The sequence below is a fragment of the Protopterus annectens genome, chromosome 5.part0, assembly GCF_019279795.1.
Source record: "Protopterus annectens isolate FY-2018-M chromosome 5.part0, PAN1.0, whole genome shotgun sequence".
In the NCBI taxonomy this organism is placed as follows: domain Eukaryota; kingdom Metazoa; phylum Chordata; order Ceratodontiformes; family Protopteridae; genus Protopterus; species Protopterus annectens.
Window position 1 is genome coordinate 19,420,103 of NC_056735.1, and position 19,567 is coordinate 19,439,669.

Genomic DNA, 19,567 nt, shown 5'->3' on the forward strand with positions numbered 1-19,567 from the left:
TGAAGAGCACCTAATATATATCACTTTAAGACAATACAGGACAAATAAATAAAGTTGTGACACACTAAATACAGACTGAAGCAAGGGAATTACAGCAGTAAATTTCAGGAATGATTCTCAGATAAAGAAAGGGTAGAGCATGAGTAGAAAGAGAGAGAGTATTCAATAGAAGATGTATCACTGAAAGATAAGCCAGTGTAGAAGGAAAGCAAGGTGGGGTAAACAAGATTAGAAAATTAGACAGAGAGGAATATAAGTGGATACTATGGTGGTGTGGAGCATGGGCATGTCCAATTGTTGGATAAATGGGTAAGAGATAAGTGGCGGCAAGGGTCACTTTTGCGGAGTTGAAGATAATTTTTTTTAGCCCTATACAACATGCCCAGTTTTTTTATTGGTCTTTTTTTATATTGTTGCTGACATGCAGGTCAAACTTCAGGTTGTTATCAATAGTTACACCTAGCAGCTTAGTGTGTGAAACTACATCAACTGAAGTATTGTAAAGGGAATTAATATTGAAGTTAGAGGTATCTAGAGTGTATTGTTTTGGAACAAATAGTAAAAGTTTAGTTTTGTTTGGATTGACCAGGAGATGGTTGTTCGCAAGCCAAGACTCAATGGAATTGAATGCATCTTGGGTCATGCTCTGAAGATGGGTAAGATTACTAGCAGAGCAGATTGTTGTTTGTCCATCATTGTCGACAATGACCAAGGACATCACATCGAGGAGATTGACTGAGTACGGTGTGTCCGGCTGTGGCTGATCAGTCTGATGAGGGCTTGGAAAGCTCTGTGGCATGTCGTGCATTGTCAGTTGGATTGGTTGGCAAAGAGGTGGCTGTGGATTTATGCAGCTTATGCTTCCTCCATGCCTCTGGAGTCCTGCTCTCTTCGGAGGAGGTAGCACCTTTGCTGATGCAGCTTCGCAAGGTGGGGGGGGGGGTCTTGCACTAGAGTTTCCCAGGAGTCAGGATCAATGCCAAAGCTCTTCAGAGAGACTTTCAGCATTTCCTTAAAGCACTTTTTCTGCCACCTTGTGTGCGTTTGCCTACTGCAAGTTCACCATAAAACAGTCTCTTGGAGATGTGTGTGTCTGGCATACATAAAAGGTGGCCTGCCCACCTGACTTGGCCTCACCTCAGCAGGGTGTAGATACTTGGCAGTCAAGCTTGAGAGAGGACAACTCTGTCTGGAGCTTTGTCCTGCCAGGTAATTTTCATCAGCCTTCTTAAGTAGTTCATATGGAATCAATTCAGCTTTTTGGCATGCCACCCATGCACATTCCATGTCTCACAGGCATACAGTAGTGTGGGCAGTATGACTCATGCACAGTCCATGTCTCACAGGCATACAGTAGTGTGGGCAGTATGACTCATACACATTCCATGTCTCACAGGCACACAGTAGTGTGGGTAGTATGACTACCTTGTACACCTTCAGGTTTGTGGACAGTTTGACGCCTCTCCTCTCCCACACTGACTCCTGCAGCCATCCAAATGCGGAGCTTGCCTTGGCTATGTGAGTCTCTACCTCATCATCAATGTTCACAAATCTGGAGAGTGTGCTGACGAGGTATGTAAACTTGTCAACAGCCTTCAGAATCTCCTCTTCAGAGGTGATAGTTGGTTCTGCATATGCCTTCTGCACTGCGAGCTGATGCAAAACCTCAGTCTTCTTGGTTTTAATTGTGAGCCCAAAGTTTCTGCAGGCAGTGGAAAAGCAGTTTATACTCTGCTGCATCTGGGCCTCTGTCACAGTGTTGAGTATGCAGTCATCTGCAAAGAGGAAATTGCTCACCAAGTCCTCTTCAATCTTGGTCTTGAACTGTAGCCTTTGCACGTTGAAGAGCCTGCCATCAGTCCTGTATCTGATCTTGATGCTGGTTTCTTCGTCATCGCAGAAGCCATCTGACAGGATGGCTGAGAGTATCATGCTGAACCACATGGGTGCCAGTACACAGCTTTGCTTGACTCCATTGGTAACTGAGAAGGCATCAGAGGAGTCTCCATTGTCCAGTACTCAAGCAAGCATGCCATCATGGAACTGGTGCATGCAAATATCATGTCCACTGTTGCTCGGCCCTCTCTAAAGCTGCACTGACTCTCTGGCAGGTATCCATCTTCCATGTGTTGAATGAGGCGGTTAAGGAGGACTCTGGCAAGGATTTTGCAGGCAAAGACCAGGCAAGAGATTCCTCTGTGATTGTCAAAGGGAAGTAAATAGTGTGGGAAGAAATAGCCAGGAAATTGTTATGGCTAGGCTTGTATAGGCCCTAGGGATGATAGCCTATTACCAACTTATGAACCTATGAACAAGACTGGTTGTTTTCCTTTCTCTTGTAGAGATGGACAATGGAGACATCCTTTAACTCCTGAGGGATAACTTCTTGTTACCACATGATCTGGAAATGCTCGATGAGGTTCTGTAACAAGACTGGTTCCCCTGTCTTGTAGACTTTGGCTGGAATGGAGTTAGAGCCTGGTGCTTTACTATTGCAGAGAAGTTTAATTGCTTCCTTAACTTCTGATTCCTTTGGAGGTTCTGCCAGGGAGGTGTTAATAGCAACTTGCGGCATGCAGTCAATGGCTTCGGCATTGATAGAGGAAGGCCTTTTCAGGACACTGTTGAAGTGCTCAGCCCATCTTTCCTGGATGGCTTTCTTGTCAGTAAGCAGGGTGGACCCATCGGCACTGAACAGTGGTGATGTTCCAGAGGACTGTGGCCCATAGATGGTCTTCAGGGCATCATAGAAATGCTTGGAGTTGTTGATATCAGTGTACTTCTGGATCTCATCTTTCCACTTTCTGCTGAGCCAGGAGTCTTGCAGCTCTCTGAGCTTTGCTTGCACCTTGTTTTTGATGGAGTTGTAGGCTGCTTTCTTGGAGATGGATGTAATGTCTTGCTGGATGGATCTGAAGGCTTCACGCTTCTTATCCAGCAGCTTCTGAATGTCTTCATCATTATCATTGAAGCAGTCCTGGTGTTTGCGTGTGTTCTGGTCCAAATGAGCGAGAGCAGTGTTGTAGACCACATCTCTAAAGGCTGCCCAGTCCTCTTCTGCACCACTGGTGCCTAAGCTGAGTTGGTCAAGCTTACTGTTGAGGTCCTCACTGAGATTCTGGTGCACAGAGTGTCGTGCTAACTTTCTGACATTCAGGCATCTATTTTTTTTCCCCTGCAGGCACCGCCTATGCTGAATGTGCATGTTGAGTTGTGAGAGGATGAGTCTGTGGTCTGTCCAGCAGTCTGTGCTACATGTGGCCTTAGTCACTCTAACATCTTGCTTGTGCCTTCTCCTTACAATGACATAATCATTGAGATGCCAGTGCTTGCTGAGTGGATGCATCCATAATATCTTGTTACGGTTGGGTAGGTGGAAGATTGTGTTTATGATCAACAGTTCATGAGCTGCGCAGGACTTCAGAAGTAGATGACTATTGATGTTGCTTTGGCCAGCTCCATTCCTCCCAATGACACCCTCCCTTGTCTGGTAGTCTGCACTAACTCTGGCATTGAAGTCACCTAAGATAACAAGCTTATCTGCCTTAGGCACAGATGCTATGAGGGACTCCAAGTCTTCATAAAACTTGTCTTTCATCTCCTCTGGATTTGTCATGGTGGAGACATATACACTGATGAAGGTGGCATGGTGCTTTCCTTTGAGGGAGAGCCACAGAGACATAAGTCAGTCATTGAATCCTTTTGGAAGACTGGCTAATTTGCTGATCAGATTAGATCTGATGGTGAAACCCACTCCTGCTTCACGACGTTCATCGCTTCTGCGACCACTCCAGAAAAAAGTATAACCAGCTTTAACTTCTGTCAGCCGGCTTTCGTCTGTGAACCTGGTCTTGCTGAGGGCTGCTATCTGGATGTTGTATCTGCTGAGTTGTCTTGTGACAAGTCCTGTCTGTCTCTCAGGTCTGTCTGTTTTAGAGCTATCCATGAGCATGCACACATTCCTTATGCCAATGGTGAGCGAAGTCACCGATGTTTTTTTTCTTTGTGATTTGACCGCATGGTTGGGATCCCCACCTGCCACAGCAAGCAGGCCAGGGATAGGGTGAAGCAGGCTATGTTTAGGGTACCATTTCTAGCCCCTTCCTCAGATCATGGAGGTGACCACAGCAATCCTAAATAGGGCTGCTCAGACACCCAAAGGGCTGCTGAACTCCACTGCTGCTTCAGTCCAGTAGACAGTGGCCCATTGCACTGGGCCTCCTGTGTGTGAGGTTGTGGCTACAGCTTCCAGTGTATCCATTCCTGCTGCTTCATTATTTGCCCATCACTACAGGACTTGATGTTGGGGGGGGATGTCTTGAGTTGCATGTGAATTGGATTATAGTGAGAGTTGTGCAGATCATCAGTCTCACTCTCTCTCATCCCAGCCTATCTTGATCCACTGGTAGGATGTAGTCAAGATGACTGGAGATGGGTTGGGATGCAGTGGATGGCCAGTAGTGTCTTAATGTGTCTCACTGTGCCCTATTTGTGCTCCAAATCACTTTGCTGAGTCCGCTTTCCTGCTCATTGAATCAGTCTGGTGATTTCCTCCACACAGTCCACCATATCCAGTCTTCACATGCATAGGTAGATAAGCCCTGAATCATCGAGGGTTACAAACCCATTGGCTACCCTCACCTGGTTATGCCAGCCAGCCGAAGCTGTTGCCCAGGTGTGGCCGCTGTTGCATGCAGACAGCTACGAGGAGCCACAGGTGAGAGCTGAGTGTCTTGTGAGTACCAAGCTGGATGAACTACTCTGAAGAGCACAACATGTTCACCCATCAGGGGTACTACCTCTCCCTGGCACCCCATACACATTAGAGCAGAGCAGATTAAAGTAGTCATCCACATATTGAATAAGAGTTGCTTGTTTTGAGGCGGTGTTAATGTGGTTTATGAAAACATTGAAGAATAGTGAACCCAGTATGGAGCCTTGGAGTACCCCAGTACTAACTGGTAAATATGGAGAGAAATGCGAGTCCTGTTTAACAGACTGATATCTGTTGGAGAGGTAACTGGCAAATCATTTTTGGTTTGTTTCAGTTAAGCCAAGCTGAGATAGTTGGGATAAGAGTTTGGGGTGGGAGACAGTGTCAAAGGCCTTTGATAGATCTAAGAATACAGTTGAGACAAAGTTTCCAGAGACACAGGATTTATTGACAGTGTTAGCAAAGGACAGCAGAGCTGTTATGGTACTATGGGCTAGTCTGAATCCATGTTGGGTAGGGAAGAGAAGAAATTTGCCTTGTAGGTATTGAAGAAGTTGTATATGGATACATTTTTCTAGACATTTTGAGAGTGGTGAAAGAATGACAATTGGCCTGTAGTTAGATGTTTCTGTGGAAGTGCCACCTTTGTGGAGAGGAATGATAACTTTTTCCACAAACAGGGGACATAATCTTGATTGATAGATTTATTGATGATTACGGATACTGGGTAAGCAATTGAATCTGCTGCCATTTTAAGGAATACACTGGGAAAATTATCTGCAGGGGGGAGAGGGGGAGAGGGGCTTGCGTTTACATAAGAGGGATTTTATGTAGGAAGTAGGAACTTGTTGAAGTTTAAATGTGGATGTGGAGAAGTAGGTGGTGGGAGGCTGAGAGAAGATATAGGGGGATGGAGGGAAATTATTAGTGATGGATGCTATGCTATTAATGAAATAAGAGTTAAACTGAGATGCTGTATCAGGTACAATACTGTCACAGGCTGGTTGAGAGGAGGACTGATTTCAAGTGTGTAATATTTTTTGATTGTGTGCCAGAAAGTTTCGAGTGTGGATTTGTATTGATCTTGAGGCTTAGTGTAGAATTGTTTTTTATCTAAGTTAACCTGTTTCTTTACAAGATTGCGCAGAGCTCTGTACTGTTGTAGATTATTGTCTGTCTTTTGTTTTAGGTAGGTAGTCCAAGCCTTATCTCTCTCTTGCATTAGTGATCTGGTATAGGCAGCAAGCCATGGGGTATAGTTGGTTAGACTCTTTTCCTTCTGGCGGGAGTTGAACTGTTCAAACTGTCTAGGAATGTAGAGTTAAATTGTTCAACTGTCTCATTTAGTGGTAAGTATTTTAGAAAAGACCAATTAATAGTGTTTAAATTGCTAATAAAGGCCTGCTGGCCAAAGTTAGGTTGCAAACAGTCTTATCTGTATGTTTTTTGCATGGCTGTGAGATAAGTCTACTTGTACAGATAGGGTGGTGATCACTAATAGAGTCTGGCAGTGTATCAGAATGTGTGAAATTATTAGGATGGGAAACCAGTAGCCAGTCAATGGTTGAGCCATTATTGTTGGATAAGTTGGCATGAGCTGGGGAAGTAATAAGTTGAGAAGATCCATAGAGGTTAATGCAACTGGTGAGGAACTGGGAGTTATGTTTCTGCCAATCAATGTTGACATCACATAAAAATGATGGTTTCAAGAGTGATATTAGTTGACAGTCATGAAAGTATACTTTCCAGAGTTGAAATATTATTATCGAGTGGTGTATGTAATAATACAGTGATGCAGATCTACCTATGAAGAACATTTCCCAAAATTAGTATGAATTGCACAATAATTTATTTATTTTCTGATATATTTAACCTACCCAGAGCAGCAGGGGAGCAGACTTTACCACAAGCAGTGTCTGCAAAGTAAGGAGTCATGCTTGAGTAAAGCACCAGTCGTGCAATATAAAGTTGCTCCATAATGCTTAGCTTTTGGTTTGTCATCCAAATCAGCAATGGTAATCCACATCTGAAATAAATGCTTTCTTACTGCTGTTGCTTTATTTTTTGTCACATTACTGATGTGGCAAGCACCTAACATCCTTGACCAAACCAGAAGCACAAAAGCAAAATTGCAATCCACACCAAAAACTAAGAAACCAAAACATTGTAATAAGCAATGGATTAAAAGGACCAGAGATTTCCAAAATTTTGCAAAATGTTTTATTAAAGAAAAGTAACAAACACCAGATTAAGTATTTTCATCTACAAGTCAGTTCCTGGACTTCATCAGAATCTGGTGACCCCGCAATTCATTAGTTTAAATAAGTTTTCTATCCAATTAGCATTCATTAAACCAAAAGATACATGCATTCACTCAAATCAAGCACTTAATTTTAAGCCTGTTACTTAAATAGACTGTAAGGACCCACTGATAAAACATCTAGAAAAGTGTTATATTAAATACATCATTTCATAAATATTGTGTAATTTATAAGACCTAAAATAATTCTAAAATAAAAAAAAATTATTGTTTACAAGTACATAAAACTTGGCATGCAGATAAATGCCTCTCCATATAAATACAAATAGAATAAGATATAGTATATCTATGTGTATATAAAAAATGTTTTATAACTTCACAGACTTCAAAATCAATTCATATTGTAAATATGAGTTGGAATATGTGGGTTTCCTAAAGATGTTAAAAGTAAAAAACAGTATCTCACTGAATCTTTAATAATTAATAAGTCTAAAAACATATTTCTTTTCACCAGACCGTTCATAAGAAAATTAAAAAAAATGTACTCTAGGCTTCAATAAACTCTGTGTAGGCTTTATGCACAGCCTACATGGAGTTTACATGTTTGCGTGGTGGTGCGTGATGTGATGAGCAGTAGAGAGGAATGCATATTAATTTCGCATCGCATGTCTACGTTAGATTTCATGGCTGACAACAGTGTTGCCATCCAGAAAACCACATAAGCGAACACAGATAAAATTATGTTTAAAGCAGACCACCTACAGTCTGCAGATTTGTGCAGAATGACAAAAATGCCACCAGGGTTTTAAAGATAGCTGTGAATCTGTTAGTGCAACATATCTCCACAAAGACCAACATAATGCATGGATATTTAACCAGATGTTGCATGGAAATGTGGTAGAGTGAAACTCAAACATACCTGCCCTGCTCTTTGAGCAAGGTGTGTGGACAAAGGCATACGTAACTGGGGGACAAGGCCCACAAATAGGGACAGATATTGCACTTCCAAACTTAGAAACTTTATAGAATAATAAGTTGTACATTAGCATGAACATTCTGAAGAACATGAAGTTTGAAACTCAAATGGCAGGCATTGTTTTCTGACTTCACTCCACAATAACATGCCAAAGATTTGCCAGAAAACAAAAATGTTATGAAGAAAAGATCACAAATATGAGACAAAAACAGGACATTTTGCACAAATCAGGACAATTGAAAGGTATGTACTGAAATGTATGTAATATTGAGTCACATAACTCCAGCGATCATCCCAGTGATATGGCAGAAAGCCACAAATTTGATAAGGAAAATATCTGGACACCCTGGGAATATCTGGACAATTAAGAGGTATGAATGTGAAGTATATAGTCCAAACACAGTACTGGAGAGTGTACCTATAGTGCAGAGTATTGTGATATCCCATTCCTGGCATTCTGTACTGAAGCTGTGTAAATGATCTGTAATGGTACATGGACTGCCATGTAAAATTATCATTCAGGGGAAGTGTGTGTATTGAATAGGGACACACTGATGAATTGTAGGAATGAACAAAGGGAAAAAGGAAAGATGAAACTCCCTCATGTACAGCAGAAGAGGGCATTTCAGTGGAAGATGGTTGTAGCAGCAACACCAAGGACATATCTATATGGTACAGTGCAGATTGTACAGTCAAAATGTGTTGCTGTGACTATCACACAAGGTGACATAACAATGTGCGTGTGTGAGATAAGCATCCTTACATAAATAATGTAGAGGACATCTACTAGGGATCTGAAATATAATTGGGATAGGGTGCATATTGGGAAGCTGTGCAAAATTATATACCTGAATATGAGTGCACTCACAGCAGAGGTCTCCAGCATGGTGATCACAGGGAAAGGATCATGGCAAACAGTACAAGAACCAACCACAATCATGGACAATATCTGAATAATACCACCACTAATCCCATGCCTCTGACATAACATATGTGAAGTGGAGTGATAACAGATGAGCCTGCACACACACACACACACACACACACACACACACACACACACACACACACACACACACACACACACACACACACACACACTTACTTGAACAACTATTATGATTCACATACACTCTATAAGGGTAACCATACATACTGTCCTGGCACTGTAATAGCTGCTGAAGGTATTAGGAGGGGCACTGCTATACCTGTATGTGAAATTATGGGCAGTACAGTCAAGTTACCTTTTGTGCATGATATATATATATATATATATATATATATATATATATATATATATATATATATATATAGCGGACAATCCACACTGTCATGAATGATATACATGCCATGTTCCACACCATCATACAGTCATGTATATTCCTCAGAAAGAATACCTAGGTATGGCCAATAAGTGACAAAGGTGGTACACTTCAGTTACACATCACTGGAAGATGTGTAAGGAGGTATATGAAGAATGGTGAACTGTACACAATTATTGGTGTGATGAAGGCTGAGTCATGAAGGAATTATGTCCTCTGATGTGCATGCCCTTCACATACCCAGTACTTGTGTTACATTCAAGGGAGTAGTCAGCACTGTGACCACATGCTTATGGATGTACCACTTACCATCTACCCCAGGACATGGGTCACATACCTCCTGGTCTGATTATAGGGTGCGATGTCTATATTATATTTGGGTGGTGTGTTTGTTTCCTGATTCAACAAATCCCTCCATGTTTCTTCTCAATGCAGGTGCTGTCATGACTGTGACAGCAGTTTTTGGTATGTGTTCATACTGTTTGTATTATACTGCTATCACAGTTGGAGTCAATGGTTGCCCACAATCTGTAGTCCTTCAGGCAGGTGTTTAGACACTGCATGGTTATGTCATCTGTGATGTCCATCACTTAACTAATTGACAGAAAAGGGCCTAGCAGACACTCCTGATGTACAGACCTTATCACTGGACCTGACATATAGGTCACACATTTCAGCAAAGTGAGATGCCATGTATGTCATATACTGGTCTACCCACTTGGATATAGCTGTTTATGGCCACATATAACAGTGTTGACTAAATACCCCAGTGTGGATTTGTGTCAAATGTCTTGACCTGGTCAAGTTCCACAAGATGATACTGTTGTCATCATGCATGCCGTCAGTGACCTATTTGAGGACATCTATCAGATGTAACACACTTGATGTAGCATTAACAACTCACACAGGTCTGTTGCACACACACCTGGAATATTGTTATTGGTTTGTCTACCTCACAGTTGAGCAGGGTCAGGATGTATCTATATATGTATGCACGCATCAGGTGCTGTCCCCCCAACTCAGATAGGTCCATATTGATGTACACCCTTGTACTGGAACACAGGCTGTGGTGGAGGGTTTGTTGAACTATGTATTCAACCATATCAGGAAGGTGTATGTGCTACGTCATGCCATAGGTGATCTGTGATGTTGCCACAGCCCATTAATTACATGTGATAGGCCTGGATGAGGGTAAGACCATGCATACTGCCTATCATGATCTGGCCTTGGGTTTTGACACAATCCTCCATGCAGGTATCATTGAGAAAATCTCCAAGCTGGGCATTAGCCCTTAAGTTGGTGGATGGGTAACCAGTTGGTTCACTGACAGAACACATCATGTGAAAGTTGGTGAATCAACATGTACCATTAGAGCTGTCACCACAGGCAAACCCCAGGGATCTGTGCTTAGCCTATCATGGTTTGAACTCTATTTCTCGACAGTTCAGGCTAAAGTATATGGCCTTTAGCTTACCAAGTTTGCTGATTCTTCTTGCATATTGTATGCAATCACTGAGTCCACCAATGGTGATAACATAGTACAGTAGGAGCTAACACATACAACTGAATGGTGACAAAGTCACAGAATTTACTAATAAATGAGAAATGTGTGTTTGTAATGTTGTCTGTCTGAAAAGTAGACATCCATGTTAATCACAGAATTGACAACAGTCCTGCTATGCAGAATCCCAGTGATGCAAGCACTGGGAACACATGTAAATAGCAATCTGAACTTTGTCCACCAAGTATCAACACTGGTATTGAAAGGCTATGTTGTGCACATCATAGGTCATTCCATCATACTGAGATCTTATGATTGTATGATACCATTGCAGTCAAATCTCATCACAACACTAATAGAGTATAGTGCTCTCTTTTGCATGTATCTCAACAGACACATGTAGCAGCTGGAAAGACCACAGGGCTTTCTCAGCAAGATAACACAGGGCCTACAAACCATGCCATGATGTATGTGGATAGATTAAAATCCATGTAACTGTAATCTTTATTGTATAGGATGAGATGATTTCTGCCTGGCCTCCAGGCCAGTGTCTGAAACTGCCCTGGTGGGAGCACTGCATATCCAAAAATCTGATATAGCTGATGACATCAGCAGTATCTGTTGAGGTGACTATAACAGTGTCCCACATGCTGGTGTAAAATGCTCTCTATAATGTCAAGTAACAGCTCACTCTCTCTCTCTCACACACACACACACACACACACACACACACACACACACACACACACACATGCTTGACTGCAGTAAGAATAGAAGCACTATCTATTTAAGTACACAGACTACAAAACACAGTACTTTATGCAAGCACCACAGCACAAGTCTGACTTTTACATGACTGCAGCTCAACTTATAGTAGATGACATCAGCAGGCCATGTGGGGGACAAGATGTTGGGTTGGCTGCATAAAATGGATGTGTAGGCATCAGCAAGAATGAAAATACTGTTAATCCTTAGAATTCGAGCAGCAACTGTGGGATACATACTTCTGATCTTCTGTGTAGAGCTAGACCCAGTTGACTGCAGTGAGAACAGAACCCCTACCTAAGTACAGAGGCAACAGACCATACTACTTTACGCAAGTGCCACAGCACAAATCTGACTTTTACAAAGCTGCAGACCAACTTACAATGGATGATATCAGCAGTGCATGTTGGAGAGAAGTTGGGGGACTGTATGAAATGGATCTGTAGGCATGTGCAAGTATCAAAATACTGTCAATTCATGGATTTGGAGCAGTAACTGCAGGATACATACTTCTGCTCTTCTGGCTAGAAAGCCACACACACACACACACACACACACACACACACACACACACACACACACACACACACACACACACAGTTGACTGCAGTGAGAACAAAGCCCTACCTATCTAAGATACACAGACTAAATAACTCAGTACTTTACACAAGTGCCACAGCACAAGTCTGACTTTTACATGGCTGCAGGCCAACTTATAGTGGATGACATCAGCAGTTCATGTTGGAGCAAGAAATTTGGGAGGCCTGCATGAAATGTCTCTATAGGCATGTGCAAGTATTAAAATACTATCGATTTATGGGATTGGAGTGGTAACTGCAGGATACACACTTCTGCTCTTCTGTCTAAACACACATGCATGAACACACTTGACTGCAGTGAGAATGGAACCCCTGCCTATCTAAGGACACAAATTACAGGACCCAGTACTTTATGCAATTGACATGGCACAAGTCTGACTTTTATATGGCTGCAGGTCAACTTATAGTGGATGACATCAGCAGTGTGTGTTGAAGTGACGACATTAGGAGGCCTGCATGAAATGGATGTGTGGGCATGTGCAAGCATCAAAATCCATGGAATTGGAGCAGTAACTGTAGGATACACACTTCTGCTATTCTGGCTAGACACAGACACACATGCCCAGTTGACTGCAGTGAGAACAGAACCCCTACCTATCTAAATACACAGACTATAGAACCCAGTACTCTATAGAAATACCACGGAACAAGTCTGACTTTTACAAAACTACAGGTGAACTTATAGTAAATTACATCAGCAGGCCATGTGAGAGACAAAATGTTGGGAGATCTGCACAGGCGCATAGCTTCATATGTACATAGGAGACTACTAGCCTAATGGTCATACAGTGTTTAGAACCCTAGCTGTGTAAAACACAAGTACCCTTATTAAGCATAGTTGGATGGTCATTGTTAGCAGAGTGATTTTGTGAGCAGCACCAATTGGCCCTGTCCATGAGGGGCATAGGTTCCACCCCAGAGGTGACTTTACAATCACCCAACCAGTAGTCAAAGCTACGCTTGAACAGGGCCATTCAGGAGCACTGATTCACATGCAGTGGGAGCCTATTACAGAGGAGAGTGAGGCATTGGGATATATATCTGCCTCCCCAACAGGTTCTGTTTATGAAAAACAAAAAACAGTGACCACCAATAACCAAAATAAAGACTCACTTTAATCAAAAAAAATTAAGCTCTTTCATCCAAATGATATCAGGACTTCTTCAGAATAAAAAATTAGACAAACAAACAGCCTTTAAATATACAAAACCCCACATAATTTCAAACATGTGACCTGATAAACTCCAAAACGCCCACCCATAAACTTAAAAACGTTATATTAAAAAAAACGAATAATAAGAACATTTATCATTATACCAGCCAAAAGATACTTTTTCCTCCTAATTCAACCTGTCATAATATACAAACCTACTCTAGATACCTAGAAAGACATCTGTTAGTTCCTTTGACTCATATTACATATACATAGCCTTCAGTTTTAAGGCACTACTAATGGATATAATGTTGTTGAGACAGGGAACACTGAGGCTTGGTATTTTGACTACCACTTCATTAAACACTAAAAAAAAATCAGAGGGTCCACCTCTAGGTCCCATTTCAACATGATCAATAGCAATAAATTTAAAATAAAGGGATATGTGGTTCTTCACATGTTTGTACAATGCATTCTTTTAATCTTCTTTTTTAATACAATATTGATGCTGATAAATCCTTTCCTTCATATTTCTTATGGTCTTGCCAATATAAAATCCCTCACATACCTGGCACATCACAATATACACTACCCCCTTACTACCACGGTTGTATTTACAGGTAAGTTTTATATCTCCAAACTTATCCAGGATTACACTGGTCCCTTCCATCATGTGCTTTCACTGACCACAATACCCACATTTTACCATCATACCTTCACCCTTACTTCTAATAGGTCTTTCAATAAGTGTTTTAAAACAGGTGTCATTTTTACCACATACCTTACAAAAATTGTCTTGATCCATACCAAAAATATTCCAATTCTTGTTAATAATTCCTTTAATCTGATCAAAATGTAATTTATAAGGCAAAACCAAAGCCCTGTTATATGTTGCAGTATTTGCAACTGTCTGGGGATCTAAACCTTTGTCAATGGTTCCCATCAAAGGCACATATATATCCCAACTTATTTTTTGACTACCTCATTTTCTATGTTAAGAACAAGTACATATGAGTAGCCCCTAACTAACAGCATTTCTTTCAACTCATTGCATTCCTTTTCAGAATACTGGTCAATACTGACCATAAGTGCCTGTCTCACATACAGTATTGCTCCTTCACCAGTGCCCTTTTTTGGTGAAAGGGATGCCAACTATCGAAATGCAACAGGCTGTTCGAATAGATAGGCTTTCTATATAATGTGGAAACAAATTTCACTCTTGTCCTGTCCTTCACAATCCTTACATCCTGGTAGTTAATAGTTTCATAATGAAAATTCAATGTGAATTCCAGAAATTCTGTAGAGGTACTGAGAAATTCAAAAAACTAATTTAGCTTTTCCTTAGTGTTATTCCAAAAAATAATAATGTCATCAAGGCATCTACTATAAAGACTCCAACACTGTGCAAATCTTGAGGGAAATATCACTGTTTCCCAATATGCCAGTACCATATTTGCAAAAAATGGGGGCACAGGCTGCCCCCCATCACTATCCCTCCTCTTAGCCTAAATAACTGCTGCTCAAAATAACTGCTGCTCAAATGAGATAAAATTGTTTTCCAAAATACAGTCCATTAATGTCCTTAAAGTTATAGCTCGATAATTGTCCATTCCAGTAAATTGACTTAAAAAACTGAAAAAAACGTCTAAACCTGTCTCATGGGGGATAACAGAAAACAGATCCTTTATATCAATAGTTACAAATATTAAGTTGTCACTATAAGTCTCATATGTTATTCAGGATTAAAAATCCCATGTAAAGGAATGTTTTTTTCAAAATTCCCTTAACATGAAAACCCACATATTTAGCTAGAGGGTATGTTTTTGATGCCTTTGCTTCTACTATCAGATGAAATGGGGGGTTATTCAAACATTTATAAATTTTAGGTATACCAAATATGGTGGGGGTCCTTGGGTGTGATACATGTAAAAAGACATATTCCTTTTTATCAATTTGCGTGTTCATTAACAAGTCTTCTAACAACAAGTCCACCCTTCTATAGGCTATATTCATTTCATTTACAGAAACTTCTTCGGAAGTGTCAAAATACAATAAAGACAACATAATATTCACATAATCATTAACATGCATCACCACAACGCCCCCACCTTTGTCCGGTTTCATTGCCCTAATTGATGGATTCTCCCTGGTCTTACTAAGCAAAGTAAACTCATCTTCCTTCAAGTTGGAATAGATTTTAATGGGCCTACAAAAAAGTCTCCTAATATCATATTCACAAGTCCTTTCAAACCCTTGTAGCACTGGTCGAAGTGGTGGATTGAAAGTACTTGGTTTAAAACAAGAGTCTTTTAGATTACACAACCTGGTGTCAGTGGTCTGAAATAAAAAAAATAAGTTTCCTGGTGAACAGTTTTAACTGTGAAAGTGTTTCATCAAGTTTCCCACTTTTGACAGGTACAAAAGTCAATCCCTTAGAAAATGAATCAGCCCATTTTTCATTGACTTCAGAATTACTAAAATTATGCATTTTAAAGTCACTTATGTTGTTGTAAATAATATTACATCCATTGTTCTCCTCTTTATGTCTAATACAGTCACAGCATTAAAGTCCAGTTGGTTGTTGTTGTCTTGATGACTATGAAATAAATCAACGACAGAGGTGTAGGTTACCAATTCCTTCCTCTTCCCCTCCCCCTGTACTGTCCAACATTCTGATTGAAATGATTCATTTCACTTGGTTGCCTCCCCATCCGATTCTGAATCCTTTTCATCTGATAGTAGAAGCAAAGGCATGGAAAACATACCCTGTATTTAAATATGTGGACATTGAGCAGAGTCTCTCGGTTATGCACTTTGCAGGATGATTGTGTTATGAATATGAACCTGCTATCTGATCAGTTTAGGGCTAGAGGATATAATAAGAGTGATATACAAAGAATTAGTGAATGGGTCCTGGTAAAGACGAGAGTTACAGTGACACCCTACTTTTCTATTAATCAGGGCCAAGGATATAAGGGGAATGAGAGAAGTAAATACATAAGTAGTGACTTGAGATTTTACACCAAATTTACACATGACACAAATTTAATTTTTGATATTATTAGTAAAAACTGGAATTTATTAACTCTGGATTCTAAGCCTGCAGGTATCATAGGATCTAGGTTTGGTGTCAGAAATTCAAAAAAATTTGAATCAAATGTTGTGTGATAGAGGATCAAGACTTAATAGGAATTCTTCACAAAGTTTGGGCACTTTTTCCTGTCTCATGTGCAAGGTGTGCCCGGTTATCACAAAACAACAACAATTTCAGCATTCCATGTTTGATTATATATTTGAACCAAGGTTTTATGCTGACTGGCAAACCCCAAATGTGGTTTATTTAGCTACATGCAATGCATGCACTATTTTTTATGTGGGTAAGATGGTGCAGAAATTATAAGATAGGATTTTAAGACATTTACATGATATTAAAGTTTTTAATATTAAGAATGGTTTGGCTAAGCATGTTAAGGAAACTCCAGGGCATAACGTTTCTTTTAGAGTTTTACAATATGCAAAGGCCAACCTCAGGGGAGGTGATTTGAATAACTATGTAGAAAATCTGGAGTCGAGATGGATTGTTAAACTGCAGGCTAATAAGTTCCAGGGGCTGAATGCCAATGTATATCTTAAACCAGCTTTAAAAAAAGATGCAGGAAAGTGGCCATGTGATTTTATTGGTTGTGATAATTTCAATCGCTTGGTGATTGGTAAATGCATTGTTTAAATTGCCAGCATTGTTTTATGTTTTTATGTTGTTTGGATCTGATGAAGGGTTTTGAAAGGTGAAAGCGCTTATCCAGGATTTAATAAATCATGTTATACTATTTTTATGGTCTTGGTAGCCTTGCTGTGTTTTTGCTTTTTGCTGATTTTCATGTTAAGGGAATTTTGAAAAAAAACATTCCTTTATTCTGAAAGACTCATAGGATTTTTTATCCAGAATAACAGATGAGACTTATGACAGCTTAATGTTGTTGATGTTGTGTATGTCGGCTTTTCCTGGTTAGGGGTCGGCACAGCGGAACTCTGGTCCTCTAATGATTGGCAGTGGATTTTTACATGCTGAGTTGCCAGCCCTGATGCACAACCTTCAACGAAGGTACGCCCATTCACGCACGTGTCCACACAGAAGACGCTCTAGCTGAGAATCGAACAGGACATCTTACTGTGAGGTGACAATGCTACCACAGCACCACCACCGCAGTTTGATGATGACAGCTTAATATTTGTAACTATTGAGCTAAAGGATCTGTTTTCTGTTATCCCCCATGAGACAGGTTTAGATTGTTTTTTTTTCAGTTTTTTAAATGTATTTCCTGAAATGGATAATTTTTGGGCTATAATTTGAAGGACATTAATGGATTATATTTTGGAAAACAATTTTATCTTATTTGAACAGCAGTTATTTAGGCCAAAAAATGGGTGGCGATGGGGGCAGCCTGTGCCTCCATTTTCGCAAATGTGGTACTGGCATATTGGGAAAACATAGTGATATTTCCCTCAAGATTTGCACAGTGTTGGAGTTTTTATGGTAGATTCCTTGACGACATTACTATTTTTTGGATTAGCACTAAGGAAAAGCTAGATGAGTTTTTTAAATTTCTCAGCAACTCTACGGAGTTTCTGGAATATTCACAATGAATTTTCATTATGAAGCTATTAACTACCTGGATGTAAGGATTATGAAGGACAGGACAAGAGCGAAATTTGTTTCCACATTATATAGAAAGCCCAGCTATTCTAACAGCCTGTTGGATTTCGATAGCTGGCATCCCTTTCCCCAAAAAAGGGCACTGGTGAAGCGGCAATACTGTATGTGAGATTGGCACGTATGGTCAGTAATTTGAAAAGGAATGCAATGAGTTGAAAGAAATGCTGTTAGGTAGGAGCTACCCATATGTATTTGTTCTTAAGATAGAAAATGAGTTAGTCAACAAAAGAAAAGGAGGGATATATGTTCCTTTGTTGGGAACCATTGACAAAAGTTTAGATCCCCAGTTGTAAACACTGCAACATATAACAGAGCTTTGGTTTTGCCCTATAACTTGCATTTTGATCAAATTAAAGGAATTATTAACAAGAATTGGAATGGGCGGCCACGGTGGTGCAGTGGTTAGCATTGCTGCCTCACAGCAAGAGGTCCTCCGGTTCGATCCTTGGCTGGGGTGCCTTCTGTGCGGAGTCTGCATGTCCTCCCTGTGGTCGCATGGGTTTCCTCCGGGTGCTCTGGTTTCCTCCCACATCCCAAAGACATGCTGCAGGTGGATTGGACACTCTAAATTGGTCCTAGGTGTGCGTGTGAGTGTGCCTTCTGTGGAAGGTTGGGCGCCGGGCTGGCAACTCGACACCGTAAAACTCCACTGCCATTCAATGTGCGGACAAGGTGATCCGCTGTGGCGACCATTACTGGGAAAAAAGCCGAAAGAAGAAGAAGAAGATTAACAAGAATTGGAATATTTTTGGTATGAACAGGACAATTTTCATAAGGCAGGTGATAAACCTACAGTTGTCTGTAAGAAAGACACCTGTTTTAAAACACTTATTGAAACAGCTATTAGAAGTAAGGGTGAAGGTATGATGGTAAAATGTGGGCATTGTGGTCAGTGTAAGCACATGATGGAAGGGACCAGTGTAATCCTGGATAAGTTTAGAGATATAAAACTTGGTTTACCTTCATATCGTCGATCACATATGATCGACCAGCCACATCGTCAAACTGTTTCCACGAATTCGAAACAGTGGCACTTTTAAATTGTCAAATTAATGTTGAATTTTGACATTTCTGGCCACACCACACCTCCACACCAGTGCTACCATGGGTCAAAAAGGGGAGTGAGATTTAGCTATTCGCATATGTGGTTTTCGTCGTTTGGGATGTTCGCACTTTGGTGTTCGTGGAAGCAGAGTCGACCATATTGAGATCGCTGTTACGAAGGTAAACTATACAACTTACCCATAAATACAACTGTGGTAGTAAGGGGTAATGTATATTGTGATGTGCCAGGTATGTGAGGGATTCTATATTGGCAAAACCATAAGAACTATGAGGGAAAGGATTTATCAGCATCAATATTGTATTAAAAAAGAAGATGAAAAGAATGCATTGTACAAACATATAAAGAACCATATATCCTGTTATTTTAAATTTATTGCTATTGATCATGTTGAAATGGGACCTAGAGGTGGCCCCTTAGATTTGCTTTTAGAGTTTAAGGAAATGAAGTGGCAGTTAAAATACCAAGCCATAGTGTTCCCTGTCTCAACAACATTATAT